Here is an 8,123-nt window from a genome sequence, read left to right on the forward strand (position 1 = left end):
CACTCTCCCTGGTGGCTGCACCCCTGCCTGCCCACCCTCCCCCTGCTTGTCCTCTCCTACTTCACTTCCCCATTCATCTTTTCTCTGGTTCCAGCCCAGTCCAGTAACAACAGTGGCACTGGAAGCAGCTCTGCCAAGACAGCTCCAGGGTCCAACTGCAGGTGCCATGCACTGGATCAGCTGGTATTGGGCCAAGCAAGGGCTAAAGCAAACATGTTCCATACTCCAGGCTGGAGCAGGGCCTCAGCCCTGCCAGAGCTGGAACAAGAGTAATTGGCAGGTGGGGGAGGGAGGGAGGGGGTGGCAAGCAGGAGGGAGCAGAGGTGGTAGAGAAGCAGGAGCAAAAAGACCTCATCTAGGATTCAAGTAAATGTGGCAGTACCCTAGCAAGCAAGATAAGAGCTAGATATGATTTATCTACTTGCACTGCCTGTACTGGAATCACACTGCCAAATTCAATATAGATGTCTTTAGACAGCTATTCCAATCCAGCAGATCATTATTTCTTAAAGTCTTCCTCTTCTTTTCCACACTGACATTCTACCCTGAGTTTTGCTTTTATTATTATGATGGGAAAGCTACAGTTAAAGAATGAGTCATATTTGAAAAAAAATCACATTTGGTTTCTGGTCATCCTTAGCTTACCTGTGAGGTTAGGGGCAAGTAGAGTTCCACAGCCACAGGCCATCTGCCAAGAGGCTGAGGTCTCCCGTTACCACTATTCTTACTCTTGTCATATGTTGTTCCAGTTTCTGAAGAAGCCCCATCAGCATTGTAGGTTTTGGCATTCAGGAAGCAGTGTGCTCTCTGGTCAAGACTTCGGATCTTCGTCTTCAGAGCTGTCAGAACTTCAAAGCAAGCATTTCTATAGTGAGAGTAAGGTTCTGCCCTAAGGAACCCTCCTGTTCTACTTAGATGAGGCCTCATTCTCCAGAGGGCCCAGCACTCACCTGCTTCCCTAAAAACAATGGGCGCTAATGGTCGTCAGTCTGAAAACCTAGCCACTAGGCCCTGGTCTTCCACCCAGTCTTAACCAGGACATGTTGTTATCTATGGGTGGGATTAATGCCATTTGAATACCTGACCCCACCTGCTACTTAGACATCCCAAAAGCTTTAGCTGCATGTTGTGTTGAGTGGAAGTGTTCAGACAAACTGCTTATCCCCCCCCCCAAAAAAAAAAAAAAAAAAAAAAAAAAAAAAAACCACAAAACACATTTTCAGGGTGACTGAAAGCATTAATGTAGAACAAATTAAAAAAAAAAAAAAAATACTGAAAACCAAATATTCCATTTCAGGTTGAGTTAAATGATTCATCCACTGTCATACAACATTTTCTTTGGGTTTTTATTCAGTGAGAAAACCATAACATGTTCATTACTGGTCATCCTTACGCAATTTGGTTTTCCAAGTGTTTTGATTTTTCTACCACACCAAAACATTACTGATTGGTACAGTGCTAATTGCAAGTGCAAGAAAAGGGAGGCCAGCTTTTAAACAGACAAACCACTATACACAGTATCAGAGGAAGGGCATGAAATTACATCCCTAAAGCTACAGTTCTATTAATTGAATATTGTCTAATCTAGCAGAATTTTGACAGCAATGTACATTTTGTGAGTTACAACTGTGTGTGTTGTAGGATTTTTTGATCTTTGCATACCCATGCCATTTTTTTTACATTGAACTTTGAACGCTATGTAGCATCTGTGCTGGTGTAAAGATGGGCTGGGAAAGATAGAATATTAAATACCCAGTTATATATTCCCTTAAGGAGCATATTGCTAATATTATACATTACAACAACATTGCTTGAATGGTTTATTAAATGGTAGCAAAACAGAGTGAATGTGACATATAATGATAATAACAATAAATGTTATTTATATGGTGCCTATCCACCACAACACTCTAGAGGCCTCACAAAAATACACTTAAAATGCTAGCATTGCCATATTAAAATGGAAGCCAAAGCTTTGGCAAATAAAAAAAAATAAAAGTGATATTTAAAATGTGATTTATGGATAGACACTGCTGTGGGCAACTGGTTTAAATTTTAGAGGGATGGATGGATGGTTAATTTCAATAGTAACCAACAATTTTGGGTGTTCTTGACAGGTGTGCCACAACTTAATCCTGCACCCTCCCCTAGTGTCACTTCAGTTTACTTCTTCTGGCCAATCTGCTGATCTGCTTTCTGTTCTGTGTTCCCTGTCCAATCTGCTACTTTGATTTCTGCTTCTTGTCCTGTATACGGCTAGGCTGCCTGTTCCCTCCCTGATCTGCCACATGCCACATACAAAGGCTGCCCACATGGCACATGCACTATAGGCTAGCTACCCCCGCTTTAAAGTAACATGATTCTGAGAAAGCACTGAGCAGCTTCCCTCTGAAAATCAGATGCTAGTAATGCATTTCTAGTTAGACTAGAAGAACTGAGGCTCTCAAAATAACTTGTGCCTTTTTTTTTTTTTAATATGTATTTACATATAGCATTAAATATAAAAGGCAAATTTATCTGAAAGTGTTTGAAGCAAGCATGCTACTTTGATCTCCCCTTGATTCCATTAGATGAAGTAGAGCTGTGTGCATGAGAGTCTTCCTATGCTTACTGTACACCACTGATTCTGGAGACTCCTTCCTCGGTGCATACTGGGGAGGTGCCCAAGGCCTCTCCGCTCTCCTTGAATTCCCCAAAGACTCTCCAGCCAAGGCCTCCTTACACACATCCCAGCCATCAGACATACAGTCTTTTATAACTGGCAAAATAAGAGATATTTGCAGATATCAACACTGGTTTCAAATAAAAAATTCCAAAGGGGCAACTTATAGAAGGCATCACATGTCCCAGGAGGGCAGCAGACAAAGGTTCATTTTTTTTTTTCTCTTGGGTCAGAGGTTCCTCTCTCTCCAATGTGTTCTTTCAAGAAGTTGTGCGTTATATAGGATAAATGCTAGCATTGATGAAAAGCTCTGTAGAAAAGTATGGATGGTGGGAGCTGGAAAGTAGAGAGAGAAGAATTTGAGTCAAGACATTTATCTTCAGCATCAGTATTGATTTCTGGGGTAACTAGCATTCTAAATATGGCCATGGTTGCTCAGTGCTATTTCTCATTTCTTAGTATCAGACTATGCCACTATCAAATCAAAAAAGATCAAAGCAAGATTCCAGTATTGCACAAGTCATATAAATACAGTTGACTATAGCAGAATATCACCTTGCACCTATCTACACTTTGTAAAACCCACAAACATATAACGACTTGGAGATTTCTCACACTTTTGAAAGGTCTGTTAAGCAACAGTAAAGAGAACTTGAGCAATACCCTCTTCGCCTGCAGAAAACACTTCAGGTCTGATATTTTTAATGGCATCACAGCATAACTAAAAGGAACATAAATTGATCTTTCAGCATGGAACCTCTCAGGCTGAACATTGTAAATTAATCATTAAAACATTCCTTGTTACTCTCTCCTCATCTTCCCAATTCCCAATAACTCCAAGATGAAAATAAATACTCAAGAGCAACATAGAAGAATGTGCATCATGTAACCCAGAGAGTTTCTGTGCTCATAAACATGGATATTTTAGAAACCAGACATATCCATATGATATATTTTTCCAAAATAACCTTTTTAATGGGATGACAGCAGCTTGGGATCAGATGTGGTGGTTGCCTGTGTACATAAGGAAATCAGCTAGTTTCCAACTAAAGGCTGATAGGCTAAATACAATCTATTACTATTCATATACTTTATTTCAATATATTTACAGTGTTATTGAAAAATGCCAATTTTTTTTTAGGGATTTGTTTAAACCTATCAAAGAGAACATCCAGGGCCGAGTCACAAAATTATGGTAAATCAGCATAGCTCTATAGATAGCTATGAAGGATCCAGCCCAAATTCTTTTCTAAAAGACATAAATAATTACAATAAAGTCTTCATTAATCCTGTATGACCCAAAAATATGCTTCCTGAATTCCTACCCCTACTATCAGTATGGCATTTTCTTTCAGTGCACACAATGAAAACATTTCCAATATAAAAGGATCCAGAGGAAAAAATGGCCTTGCCTTTGTATAAAATGCCACTTTTTCTCTGTGCTTTTTATTAAATAATAATGAATGTTGAAGGATCACTAAGTTCCAAATCAATCACAGTCTTTTGATGTTATTACTAACTGCACACACTCTGTTCTTGTGGTTTATGGTATCATCAGAACCCCTCAACTGATTTATACCCTGGTGATCTAGTGGTCTCTATTCATTATCCCATATTTAATTAATGTATGCCTCAGAAGGACTTGTCAAAAGACAAAGTTAATTATACCAGTAGAAAATATCTAGTTGAAATCAGATGCGTCATATTTTAGCTAAATGACAGCACCCACAAAATAACATTTTAATGGGGGGTTTTATACTTTTCCTGCTCCTTGGAGTAAACACCACTAAAGTCTCACAGTGGAGTATTACAGAATATTAACCTATCTTTTTGGCAAGACGCCTCAGATTATAGATGGTTAATATTTTATTGAATGTTCACAGTCATTGAAGTACAGTAAAGGCCCAATTCTGGAAGATTTGGAAGTCGGAGTAGAATAGATACTTTATGTTTCTTATTGGGCCTAGTTGACATCCTTTATTGGGGAGGATAAACACTATAAAAAGTTGTATGTGAACATGTTTGGATTTAATACAATTTATTCTGCCCATGCTGGCAACCTGTTTTGTGCTTGCTTCCCACAAATGTTTAAACAATTTTTTTATTATTTTTTTTGCAGGAACATTTGCAGAAACAGTGAATTTTAAGCAACCATTGGGAAAATTCATATAAAAAGAACATTTGCCCTCATAATTCCAAGTATTCATAAGTGAAAATTTGGGTCTAAAAAAAAACTTATGCTCATCCAAACATCGAAAAGAAATGAATCATGTGACTTGTATCCAAGCTAAATTAACCAATACAGTCCAACTTCTGTAACAACCTATTCACAAACAATCTGCAGACAAGATTTGTAGAAATCTTTCAAGGCGATTCTGTAAATCAGGCTGAATTAATCTGGTAAAACCAAGAGCTACTCCCAGACAATTTATTAATAGAAAAATAGATAGCATCAAATGCGTCACTCATTATAAATAAACCACTTACCTCTATTACTTATAGAGTAGCAGAAAGAAAGGATGCTCTTTTACCAATGTCATAGTTGTGGATACCACAGGAAATGAATGCCAGTAAATATTTATATCATACTGTCCTATATTATGCAGATATCACTTAAGTTAATATGGAAAAAAAATAGGAATGGTTTGGTTGTTTTTTTATACTCCCTATGAAGACTCTCTCATACATATCTGGTTATGTAGCCAGGTCCATTAAACTCTATCTAAGCAGTAAACTTAACCCACCAGGCTGGGGAGTCATTATGCACACTACACTGTTCTCCATGAACTGCATCCTAAACTAGAAGGAGTATAGCCGCGTTTATATGGCATCAAAGGCAGACTAACTGGCATAGTAGCAGGCAAACTGGTCATGTTATCAAGCAATACTAATTAGCCTTCCCTAGCACTGTACTGATGCAGCTAAATCAGTGATTCTCAACCAGGGTGCCATGACAGCCTGGGGTGACACAAGATCCTTTTTAATATACCACATATGCCAGTAAATATTAGCACTAAGTGTGCAAACACCTACACATGATTCACAAGATAAACCAAGAGATTTCAAACACGAAGTCAGTGCCAAAAGCATTCTGACCTGTTGTACTCCAAGTTCTTTGTAACAGAAGAATTGCTCTATTATTTTTCCATAGTTAAAAACCAAGTGAAAGCTAAGCTGACATTTTCCAAGGGTGCCTTGAATCTAAAAAAGGTTGAGAACCACTGACATAAACCATTTCCAATTCAGAACACAGCCATGCGGAGCGGCACTCTGTGCTTAAGTGTACCCATGCTGGGCCTGGTAAGTGCCCTGTGTAGACATGCCATTAGTTCCTTGGGTCTCACAGAACAGTGCTTAGAAGGTTGGGGAAATTATAGCCATATGGTATATCTAAAAACAAGTTCAAAATATACCAGTAATTGTTCCATATTTGAAAAATCCCATGAAAATCTAGACTACTGGCATCCTTCACATATACAGGGTTTTTGCTTTATACAATTCATAGCAGGAGCCCTCCATCAGAACTGCAAAGAATTTACATTTAAAAGGCCTGCATAAACTGGAAGCATACCTTTAAAGTGTAAGTTTCAACTTGCACCGCTGTGTGTATTTCCCTCTGATACAGTGGTTGTGTTATAAAGAACACCTGTGGAAGGAATGGTCCTGCAACAAAACACTGAGACACAGACATAAAAGTGCAAATCTGTTCTCAGTTATGCCTATAGGCAGACAGATAAAAATGCAATGGAAGTTCACATGGCTGCACATATGTGTCCATGCATATGCAATTGTAAAACTGGGGCCTAAGCATCAGGAGTAGATTTTATCTGTCCATCCATTCATGTGTGAACAAGCATGTGTGCGACTGTGCGCACGCACACACACCTGCTTATAATGTTCCACAGGATCTACTTCACTGCTACATCACGCTGCATGGGGGGCTCCAACACAAGCCCCCATCCCCCGCCTGCTCTCCTGGCCCCAACTCCCAACTCTTTAAGAAAAAAAGCCGCCCCCACTCACCGGCTCCTGCCAGGCAAGCAGGCAATCTCTGCTGCCCCCACTGCCCCATACTGCATGGAGGACTCTGCCACAAGTCTCCAGAAACCTCGATGGCCACTGCAGCAGCAGGTGAGTTCAGGGCTTTTTAAAAAAGCCCCCTTCACTGGCTGCTGCCAGGCGGGGGTACAATCCCTGCTGCCCCTGGCTGCCCTGCACTGTGTGGGGGGGCTCTGCCACAAGCCCCCCAATGCCCACCCAGTTTCCTAGCCCCTGCCATGGCTGCCCTGCCTGGCCCCAGCTCCTGGCTCTTTTTCCTGGGCAGCAGGGATTGCAGCCCCACCTGGCAGCAGCCAGTGAAGGGGGCTCTTTAAAAAAAAAAAAAAAAAAAAAAAAAAAAAAAGAAAAAGAGCCAGGAGGTGGGGCTAAGTAGGGCAGCCATAACGGGATCTCAGGGGGACTGGGGATAGGGCCTGGTAGGGGTGCCTCCATGGTCCCTTCCCCTACTTACCAGCACAGAATCCACATTCAGCTCCCTGCAACAGCGAGTAGGGACTGCTCAAGTCTCCAAATTGATTCAGAGAGCTTCAAATTGATTTGGACCTTCTTATTGGTCTCCTGATTTGATTTGGATTCGGAGATTTGGCCACCAAATTAGGCCAAATCTCCTCCGAATCAAGTCAGCACCTGAAGCTTCACACACCCCTACTTCCTTTCAGGTGTTTTCCTCAATACCCACAGCACTATTTGTGCAACAGCATGCACATGTATAGAATTGTACCCTCATGAGGCCCTATTCATTTCAATACTCACTTGTCTGCTGTTATGAAAGTGAGGTCTTTAACATCAGTTTCCAGCATATCAAATCCATAAAAAGCATCTTTGATTGAAAATGTTTCTGTGACTTACCATTAGCCTGACAATAACAATTAACCTATGGCATAAGGAACCACATCAGTTACTCCCTTGCACTAACTATAATGTGGATTCACTTGTTTCATTAATTTATCAACCCCAACTTAATAACACATTATGTAATAAATAAGCATATTGCAAACAATCACTTTACTCTGCCCCTAGATAACATTAAAAATGACCAGCAAAGCAAAAAGATACCTCACCAATATGTTCCAAGTATTCTCACTAAGCAGGCTACTAGGAGCATCTAACATGTAAAGCCATTATTTTCCAAAATGGATGCCTAAAGTTAGGGTCCTTTGTGCCTATTTAAGTATCTAAGTAAATCTCTCATTAACAAGCTGCTAAGGACATACCGAAGTCAGGTGAGTAGTTCCATCAGGCTCACTCATTTACAAATTGACTGCATGTCTTTGCTAGGTTTTCAGCAAGCAGATCTGCAAGGTAACAGTGGCAGACATTCTATTCAGGTGCTACAAATCCTACAGTTGGCTCCATTTTGCTGGAGTTTTGTGTAATTTTTCATCCTAGATATCTGAGCTAC

General features: G+C 40.3%; 1 long non-coding RNA gene across 2 annotated transcripts; it reads right to left on the reverse strand.

Annotated features, from left to right (window-relative positions):
- Window positions 1-1,341: 1,341 nt before the first annotated feature.
- LOC102372027 lies at window positions 1,342-7,858 on the reverse strand. 2 transcript variants are annotated; one of them, XR_001359164.2, is made up of 4 exons: window positions 7,783-7,858; window positions 7,475-7,595; window positions 6,234-6,338; window positions 1,342-2,998 (listed from the first exon to the last, which is right to left on the reverse strand). It is a non-coding gene; the product is annotated as an uncharacterized LOC102372027 (long non-coding RNA). The 2 variants fall into 2 exon arrangements; XR_001359165.1 differs by having other exon boundaries at window positions 7,778-7,854.
- Window positions 7,859-8,123: the final 265 nt, after the last annotated feature.

Source organism: Alligator sinensis, unplaced genomic scaffold (assembly GCF_000455745.1).
Source record: "Alligator sinensis unplaced genomic scaffold, ASM45574v1 scaffold1188_1, whole genome shotgun sequence".
Lineage (NCBI taxonomy): Eukaryota > Metazoa > Chordata > Crocodylia > Alligatoridae > Alligator > Alligator sinensis.